Here is a 9,847-nt window from a genome sequence, read left to right on the forward strand (position 1 = left end):
AGCCAACAGTGCCATTCTAAGCAGATTTCTTTTTCCTGCAACTCTACCATCAGACTGCAGACCAATTTGAAGGGCGTGCATGCTGTATGAGAGTACACAAGTAGTCTTCTAGGGAAAGAAAATCCTAATCTAGGAGTCATGTCGTGGAATTAATTTTAAAGCAAAATTCCTCCTCTGAAATGATAAAAGACAAAAGCAGGATATGCTGCTTAATCAGGCAGCACCTGAATTTCTGTAGCTAAGATTATTTGCTGAAAAATCACATAGTATGTTTACAAATACATTTTGAAATATCCTGCTAAGCTTGTGTTTTGTAAGTTAGAAGAGCATAATTAACACTTCATGAGATGAAGAGGCTTGAAAATTTATGTTTACTCTGGCGTAGCCTCTACCACCTTGTTCTATGGAGAATGTACATCTAACAGTGGGTAGAAGTCTGAATCCTGTGCTAAAATCCCTTGAGGGATTAGTCTGTGAGTGGCAAATGGATCTACCAATATAGGCACTCCAGAGTGCGTACAGCCTCTCCTAGACTTTTGAGGGTATCTTTACCAGTTTAAAGACTCTTCGATGCAGATCCGCTATTGGTTAAATGTTTTGGTAAACACAGCAGTCTTGAATTCACACAGCACTAACTATACGGCCACCATTCAGCAAGAAAAAAAACATGTTTTAGAGAGACAAAAAAAAAGTTAGATGTTTTTAAATTGGGCCCATAAATGATTTGAGGTTGTGTTTTGGTTTTGTGGTTGAGTTGTGTGATTTCAGTCCAGAGGCTGCCTGTTCAGTCAGCAAGAAAGGAACACAGGAAGCCAGAAAGGTGGGGGTTATACATCAGAATCATGCTAATAAATGGCAAGGGAAGTTTGCCAGGATTTAGGAGCACAAATATAAGTGGTCCAAAGGCAGAACGACTCTTCTCCTTGAAAGGAGGACATTAAGCTATGCAATATACATTGTATTATGTATACAATGCTGTATACAAGGCTGAAAGATTACGTGAAGTCTCTGGATTGAAGGTAAAGGAAAATATTGCCTGAAGGGGAAGTATGGCGATTTCTTCATCAAGAGCTCCTGAAGAGGTCCTGGACAAGAAAATAGCTTATGTGTGGAAGCTGGATGGCAGCTTCTCCAGGCAGGTTTCTAGGATGGAGAATATTAACTAGAGGTGCTGAAAACATTCAAGCTGGTTGGAAACTGGGGGTCAAGACGTCACATGCCAGGTGCCAGGCCAGGCATGCTAGTGCCAGACAAGGTCACAACTCTGCAGAATGCGAGCAAAGCAAATAACATTTTTAAAGCAAAAGTAGCCCTAGATAAAGGAGTGAAAGAACATGTGCATCCATGTCCACATTTGCTCATGACAGTATGAAGCATTCCACAAACTCACAAAGCTAAATGAAGTTTGGAGAAAGATAAATATGGTGTTTCCAATTTTTTAATTATTTATGCAAAGAATGCAGTTAGTGAAGTGTGAACTAAGTCAGAGAGACATGACAGTTGGCTCAGGGCAAAAGGTATCTATATACTGCACTTCAATAATGACATGGGAGGAGAAATATTAAGTATATGATGCAAAACTTTGAAGAAATGTAAATACAGGTTTATCGGTGTCTTAATTGCACACTATTGTAAAAGGATAATAGCATATGCAGTAAATATGTTTCCATGGTCTCTAATTACTATAATTATGAAACAAGTAGAACTAAAGCATAATAATGGGGCATACTGATCTGACTTTATCAATGAAAATGTTTATGTAGGTAATTAGAAATATTTACTATAGTCTAGTAGCTTCTGGCCAGGATGGAGTCAACAGACAAAAAAGAAATTAAAGAAGTATCTGCCCACGTAAACATCTGGCATTGTTCTGAATGGGATGATCAAGTTGACGGGATGTTGTGCAGTGCCACATAAAGATGCTCTTGGGGGCCATGCAATCTGTTTCACTTGGTTAGTGTCATGCTCCATCAAGATGACACTCTGAGGAGAATTAATTTACCTTTGTTGCATTGATGAAGCTAAATTGTTACCAGTTCTGGAACTAACTTGTTTGCAGCTAGTTCAGGAATGGAGAGAAATGTTACTAAAGAGTTATTTGTGAGATGCAGATTGATATAGAGACAGACTTAGTTTAAAGAATCTGAAGTAATTGGGCCTTTCTAATCTTCCATGACATGCTTCAGCTATTAGAGACTAGGTTAAGGGTTCTTTATTGTTTTAAAATCCCATTATTCATTCATATCTTACATTCTCCAAACAATATATGTAGTTTGCATGTAAATTACAAATTGGAAATACTGCTTTGTGATATCGTATTTACCACTAGTGAATGATTCCAGTGGGGAGACCCACAGGAATGGAGTTTATCCAGGATGAATAATGAATATAATGAAGGATCTGTATGTTATTTAGTATCATTGGACATGAGGATTCTGCTTCAGAATGATGGAAGATTGTATAGCAGTTGCTGAAGAGGAAAGCACTTGAATTGATTCAAAGAAAAAGTAAGTACAGGTCATCTTAAAAAATCATGGTACTGATGTCCTTCAGGCATAATGGGTTTCTGTCCAAAATTAAAAGGAGTTCTTTAAGGTGCTTTCTTTTCTGTAATATGCTTACAATGAATAGGCCAACAGAACTGAACTTTATATTTCCTCTTAAAAATTTTAAATACAAAATTGTCTCAAATCTTTCTTTTTTCTTTTTTAAATGCCATAAGGATGCTGGAAATGTATTCAGCAAATATCAAATTCCATCCATTCAGAAATACAAGTTGAATATAGGTATGTAATGTGTTTCTTCTCCTCTTATCACATCATGAAAACAGATTAAACATTAATTTAATTCTGTGAACGGAACACTGTTTGACAACTCAGGCCAAGATCATATCTCCCAGCTGGAGATAAAACTTGCTTGTATTGTCCAGATTCTTAAGTCTCATTTTATTAATGTTTCAGAAAGATACTTTTTTTCTGAGTGCTCTGCATCTTGTTTTTCCTTCTTTTCCAAATGAATTTCATTCTCCAGATAGCAACCTTAACTTAGAAGTGGCTGATCCTTAGGAGGAAGTTTAAAAAAAGAAGATGAGTGAGAAAATGAAAAAAAAAAAAAAAAAGGAAGAAGTAGAAGAAGTTTAAAATGCATCAGATAGCATTTCCATAAGGATATACTAACTATATTCAAAGAGTTGTTGGAGCAGTTGTCTGGCATCGTATTGGATATGTACTTAGAAATATGAGCACTTTAGGATGTGATTTCATCTTGTCACCAACCCTAAGTGCTAAATCCTAGAGGTGCTGTTACATTTTCCAAACATCTGTTGCTTTGACTCCCTTGTGTTTTTTAGAGAAGCGAATCTTGATCAAGGCCCAGCACATTCATATTTTTACTTCACCACTGATTTGATGGGAGACCCTATGTCTCTGGTGAGAGACACCTGTGGCTCCACAGCCAGTTCTCCCGCTGATCCTCGTTGTAGCTCTGAAGTGTGGTTTTACTTCCCTGCTTTCATGTCTATAACAAGGAGAAGGGAAGGGAGAGGGAGAGCTTCATTCTCTTGAAATGTGCTTTCTGGGGTTGTAAATTGAATTTTCAGTCCCCAAAGTCATTATGCTTTTGAGGAAAAATAATGAGCATTAAAAATGGGAAACAATGCGGCAAAAATTTCCTGAGCTGGATATAAGCCTTGCAGAATATGTGAGATCTTAAGGAAATAGTGCTTGCAATTTAATTTCCTTGCTTTCCCATTTATTCTCAACCTTTCAAAAGGTGGCAATCAGTGTTGTGCTCACACTAAAGATACTTAATTTTTCTCTGGCAATAGAGAAACTTTTTGATTCCAGCCACTGATAAATACAAATAAAATTGGAGGTGTTTTCTAATTGTTGCAATGATGAGGAAAGTTTGAAAGTTAATTATTCAGTAATAATGAAGTTAATTATTCTGATGCAGCTTTTTTATTGATGGGTACATACGACGTTTTGTTTCCTTGAACTCACAAACCCTAACAGCAGGAATTGTTTCTTTGCTCAGTGCCCCAAGTCTCTTAGTCTTGACAGCTTTCTATTTTTTTCCCTCAAATAGGCAGAGGACAGGACACATCTGTCCTAAGTTGGCATCTAGAAGTTAGGTGTCTTGGTCTAACTCAGTTGCCTGGGGATTTTTGTAGTTAGTGAGGAGAAACTGTCATTTTTAGAGAGCAGTTCACTTCGTTTTACAACAGTCATCTCAGATAAGCAGGATGGATCCACTTTGAAAGTAGTTTATTGCTCTCTGTAGGTTGTGAAAAAAAGATTACTGGAACTAGTTTAAGTACGGATGTGTAAAATTAGAAGTCAACCCCATCACAGTGCTCACTTGGGCCACTTCTGAAGCTTTCTTCTTTGCACATTATGTGTTTCTATGACTTCAGTATTTAAGCTGTCATGGTTCTTATTTAAAGAATTTCAGCTTGGTGATAATGTTTATCAATTTTGTCATCAATGAGTGACATTTTGGGACTCATTAATGACATTTTTAAAAAGTATAATACCCCCAAAATCTTTTAGAATCTTATTTTATAATGTGTTCCTTTACCTCACTTATTCTTCCACTGATGTCTTCCCTTTAGCCAGAATCTTGTCCTGCCTTGCAGTTCTTGCAGTGATACACACCCTTTCCATTATAATAATTAGTCATGTATTAGTGTAACAAATACCTTACTGCTAGATTAGATATACCAGTCTAAAATGCACCTTATCTTGTTCTATAAAAGTGTCCTATTAATTACGTGTAAAGCTTTGGTAAGGAAATATTGATTTTTTTCCTGTTTTCTAACTCCACATTTCCAATGATTCTGCCCAGTTGAATGCTACACTAGACCTTAACATGCTTCTGAAATCACATTAGTAATTCTCTTGGGAGCAGTACTTCAATAATTTGCTCAGCATTTTTACAACCAAAAAAATAATAAAAAAGAAAAAAAGGAAAATTAGAGCAAGCAAAGAAAATATAAACCAATGGGACTGGGAAATGTTAAAAATAATCTACTTTTATACATGAATATATGACATCCTGCATGCAATATCAAGGAATTTTCCATGTCCACTTTTAGGAGAATACACTGCCAAATGAATCTAAAGGAGGACACTGGTGACTGTTCAGAAATGATGGTCTTTGGACTGTATGATATGATAACTATTCAAAAAGCTAAAAGGAATAGACTAGGCATAATGACACTTCTAAAATTATTTATATTTGACATAATTAACTGATTCCATTTTGGGTCATCATTTCCAAGCTTTTTTTTTTTTTTTAGCTTGTCTGCTTTAATTTTTGTTTTGGTTTTAACCAATATAAATGAGCTCTGCTGTTTTCCAGTCCCGTCAAAAAGTAGCTAAACATCCCTTGCTCAGCAGGGTCACCTACAGCATGTTAGACAGGGTTGCATCCAGGTGGGCCTTGAACATCTCCAGAGAAGGAGACTCCACAACCTCTCTGGACAACCTGTTCCAGTGCTCCGTCACTCTCACAATGAAGAAATTCCCCCTCACGTTCAGGCAGAACTTCCTGTGCTTCAATTTCTGCCCATTGCCTCTTGTCCTGTCACATGGGACAACTGAAAAGAGTTTGTCTCCATCCCCTTGACACCCTCCCTTCAGGTACTTATACACATTGATAAGATCCCCCCTCAGTCTTCTCTTCCCCAGGCTGAAGAGGCCCAGCTCTCGCAGCCGTACCTCAGAGGGCAGGTGCTCTAGCCCTCTGACCATCTTTGTAGCCCTACGCTGGACTCTCTCCAGTAGCTCCATGTCTCTCTTGTAGTGGGGAGCCCAGAACTGGACACAGTACTCGAGATGAGGCCTCACCAGGGCTGAGTCCCTTACTATGACTCCATTGCCCAGAAGGAAAAAATATGTGCTTTGCTGACCCTTTTGTCTCTGAATATGCATGTTCAGCTGGGAATTCTCTCATCCACTATTTTAACTGGAGAATGAATTTTGCTGGCCATTTACAATACCGTCTGAACTTTTCCCCGGTATTGTCACTTAAAGGAACTATTCCTCTTAGTTTCATGCAATAGTATTGCCATTATACCTATAACAGTCAGAAGATAAAAGCAAGGTAAGGTAGAGAGTAGTAATCTAAATTATAAAGCCACTCACAAGGAAAAGATTGATAAACTTCTGAGTACACAAGCCCTTTGTCAAGTATGAAACAGCAACAGTGTTCCTCAGCTAAATAACAGATACAGTTAACAGCACAAAGCTTCAAGGATGAAAGGATCAGCTCCGCAGGCTTTCTTGAAATCTGGGCACATGAACTACAATACTCAGACTGGCTGTGGAGAAATACCTGGGAGATGTCCACAGTTAACTGAAGACATAAAAAATATTAATAAAACATATCGAGAAAGCTACAGAGTTAAAGATCAATACTAAACCAGATCAGCTAATAGTGGATAGTATAATGAGAATAGTCTTTCTCCCTGTAAATTTTTCCTCTTTTATGTTTTTTTTATTGTTGACAACACATTTTTTGCAAACTGAATTGATCTTTTTTTTTTCCCTATTCATTCAGTGATGTCTTAAAACTAGATTAAAATCCCTTTCCTTTCCACCTGCAGAGCTTAAGATCCTTGTAATCAGTTTTCAACACCATTGCTTGTCGCTCCTGGTCCTTAGCAACAAGGAAAGATCCAAGTTTGTGCCATTTCAAGTTTGAGGTCTCGTAGAAAGCTTTCAGCCTCCCTCCACTAAACCTGATCTACAAATTTTCTGTCTAGTGGAGCATCTGTCTGTTGATCCATTCTTAGGTTATCTGTTAAGGCTCGACTGTTCCAGAAACACATAATAGCACCAACTTGAGAGGAAACATCCTTCTTTCTCATTTTAGCGCCTGGTTTTCATCCTCGCCATCTCTGGTGGCTGACTGCAAATTTCATAGCAGGGATCTGCAGAAGGTGGATCTGCAGAAGGTCTTGATTTCAGATTCTATTCTGATGGGAATTTCTGCAGCTTCATCAGGAATGGAGACCTGTGGCTAGTGGCATCCCCCCAGTACTGGGTCCAGTCCTGTTTAACTTCTTCATCAATGACCTGGATGAGGGGACGGAGTGCCTCCTCAGCAAGTTTGCTGATGATCCTAAGCTGGGAGGAGTGGCTGGTACACCAGAGGGCTGTGCTGCCATTCAGAGAGACCTGGACAGGCTGGAGAGCTGGGCAGAGATGAACCTCCTGAGGTTCAACAAGGGCTAGTGCAGAGTCCTGCACGTAGGGAAAAATAACCCCAGACACCAGTACAAGCTGGGGGCTGACCTGCTGGAGAGCAGCTCTGCAGAGAAGGACCTGGGAGTGCTGGTGGATGACAAGCTGACCATGAGCCAGCAATGGGCCCTTGTGGCCAAGAAGGCCAGTGGTCTCCTGAGGAGCATTGGGAAGAGTGTTGCCAGCAGGTGGAGGGAGGTGATCCTGCCCCTCTACTCAGCCCTGGGGAGGCCTCATCTCGAGTACTATGTCCAGTTCTGGGCTCCCCACTACAAGAGAGACATGGAGCTACTGGAGAGAGTCCAGCGTAGGGCTACAAAGATGGTCAGAGGGCTAGAGCACCTGCCCTATGAGGAACGTCTGCGAGAGCTGGGCCTCTTCAGCCTGGGGAAGAGAAGACTGAGGGGGGATCTGATCAACGTGTACAAGTACCTGAAGAGAGGGTGTCAAGGGGATGGGGACAAACTCTTTTCAGTTGTCCCATGTGAGAGGCAATGGGCAGAAATTGAAGCACAGGAAGCTCTGCCTGAACGTGAGGGGGAATTTCTTCACTGTGAGGGTGACAGTTGCCCCATAAAAGAAGAAAATTAGACTAAGTTCACATGACACATATTAGCCAATATTTATTTCCATATATACATCATCAATTTTCTAGGAACTCCTACTGCTCCACAGTTTTTAAAATATATATCAGAATATTTTCAAGTATATTCTAAGATCATTCTCAGACTAATTTCATACCTGTTAATTATGGGATAATGTAATCTGGCAGTTGACTTGAATGCATATGCTAAATCAAAATATTAAGCACTGCTACCAGCATAGTGCCCATATGCATTCCTTTTAGCATGTTATTTTTTTTTCATTAGAGAATTGATTGCCATTTACCTTTGTGAAGACTCAAGAAAAGAAAGTGTTGGATACTCCAGCATTGTCTGTAACTTGCTTTCCCTGTATGTTTGTTGTATCCCTCTTGCTCTTCTTTGTTCTCTTCTACTTCTGAAGAGAACAAACTTTTATTCTATTTTAATAGAAATTTTTATTGATGTTCCCAACTGAAATATATTTCACATCATAATATCTTTGAATTTATTCCTTCATATATGTGTTATTCCTTTATAGCAATCCCTAGTCACATGCCATTGTTACCAGGTCTTATACAATTCGTTTTTCATTTTCAGATCCTTGAAGCTCTCCTGCTGCAGATGCCATAGTTTCTCTCTAAGCTGTCTCTCCTGCAGACAAGAATAGTTTACTATTATATGTTTAATACAGTCTCTTTCAAAAACTTCCAGTTCACTTAATATCTTTATCCCTTACATTAGCGTCTCAGGAGATCTCAGTCTCAGTTTCCTGACTTATCTCAAAGCTATTTTCCCTATTCTTTCTTCCTGTCCAGTAGCAAAGGCTGTTATTTCATCATTACTTTCACCCCAAATTATCTTCTATCTCTGGGTTTCTGTCAATTACTTCCTGTCAGTTACATTTGAAATACTACTTTCCTAGTAAAATCAAAGTCCACCTTCCAAAATCAAAAGTCTATTCCCAACACAGGCAATCTGAGAACTTGGTTTGTATGTATCCTGATATCTACAACTTTTATAGATAGTAAAAATCTACCTTATTACCTGACCTTTGTTGCTTGTAATGATAGCTCAAAGAATCCTGCATCTGTCTGCTCTTCTGATTTACTGCTTCATATAAAATCCTGATCATGAAACAGAATGTTCTTTCCCCTTTTATCTTCAGATAGTGAACAAAATTCTTTCCTACCTCTCTGTCTTATTTTGATGCTGTTCTGTTATATTGCAAAGACTCTACAGAGTTCTCTTTTAGTGAACACAGGAAAAAGTAGGTAAAATATTTCATCTTTTCTTTGCTTTTGTCTCAAAAGCTCTCCCATTCTCAGTCATCAAGGCTATATGTGGACATGTTTGGAATATCTTTCCCTATTTCTGCATGAGAAGAAAAGAGGAACTATGTACACTTCTTGCCAGGCAAGAGGGAGAAAAATTATTTTTCCCGTATATTTCAAATTCTTGAAGGATAGGAGCATAGAAAGATCAAGGCCTCTGGAGATCATCTCATTCAACCTCTTGCTCAAAGCAGAGGAAAGTTTAAGTTAAGAGGAAAGTGTAGCTACATCAGGTTGCTCCATGCCTTCTTTTCTCAAACTTTCTCAAACAAATATCTCCAAGGATGGAGATGCCACAACCTCATGAACAGCCTGTTTCAGTTCTCATCCATCCTCATTGTGAAGAAGTTTTTCCTTCTGTCCAGTAAAATGAACTTGCATATGTTTTCACATAGTAATTGGTCTTGAAATATATATTCTATGTAGATTAGATGTTTTAATTTTCTACTGAAGCCAACACTGACTGAGAGAATACCTGAGATGTTTGGTTATCTGGGTGCCTAAAACCTATTCTGATTACATAAACTTGTCATGAGAAAGGGCAGGGGGAGAAAGTCATGAAGAGGCAGACATCTTGCCTTGGTTTATGGTGAACACTTATCTTATCACCCTACTGTTAATAAAGTCACTAAAACAATAAAGACCAAGATTTAATTTTAACTTGGTTTACTGGCTTGCTTTAGCA

Source organism: Rhea pennata, chromosome 1, assembly GCF_028389875.1.
Source record: "Rhea pennata isolate bPtePen1 chromosome 1, bPtePen1.pri, whole genome shotgun sequence".
Taxonomy (NCBI): Eukaryota; Metazoa; Chordata; class Aves; order Rheiformes; family Rheidae; genus Rhea; species Rhea pennata.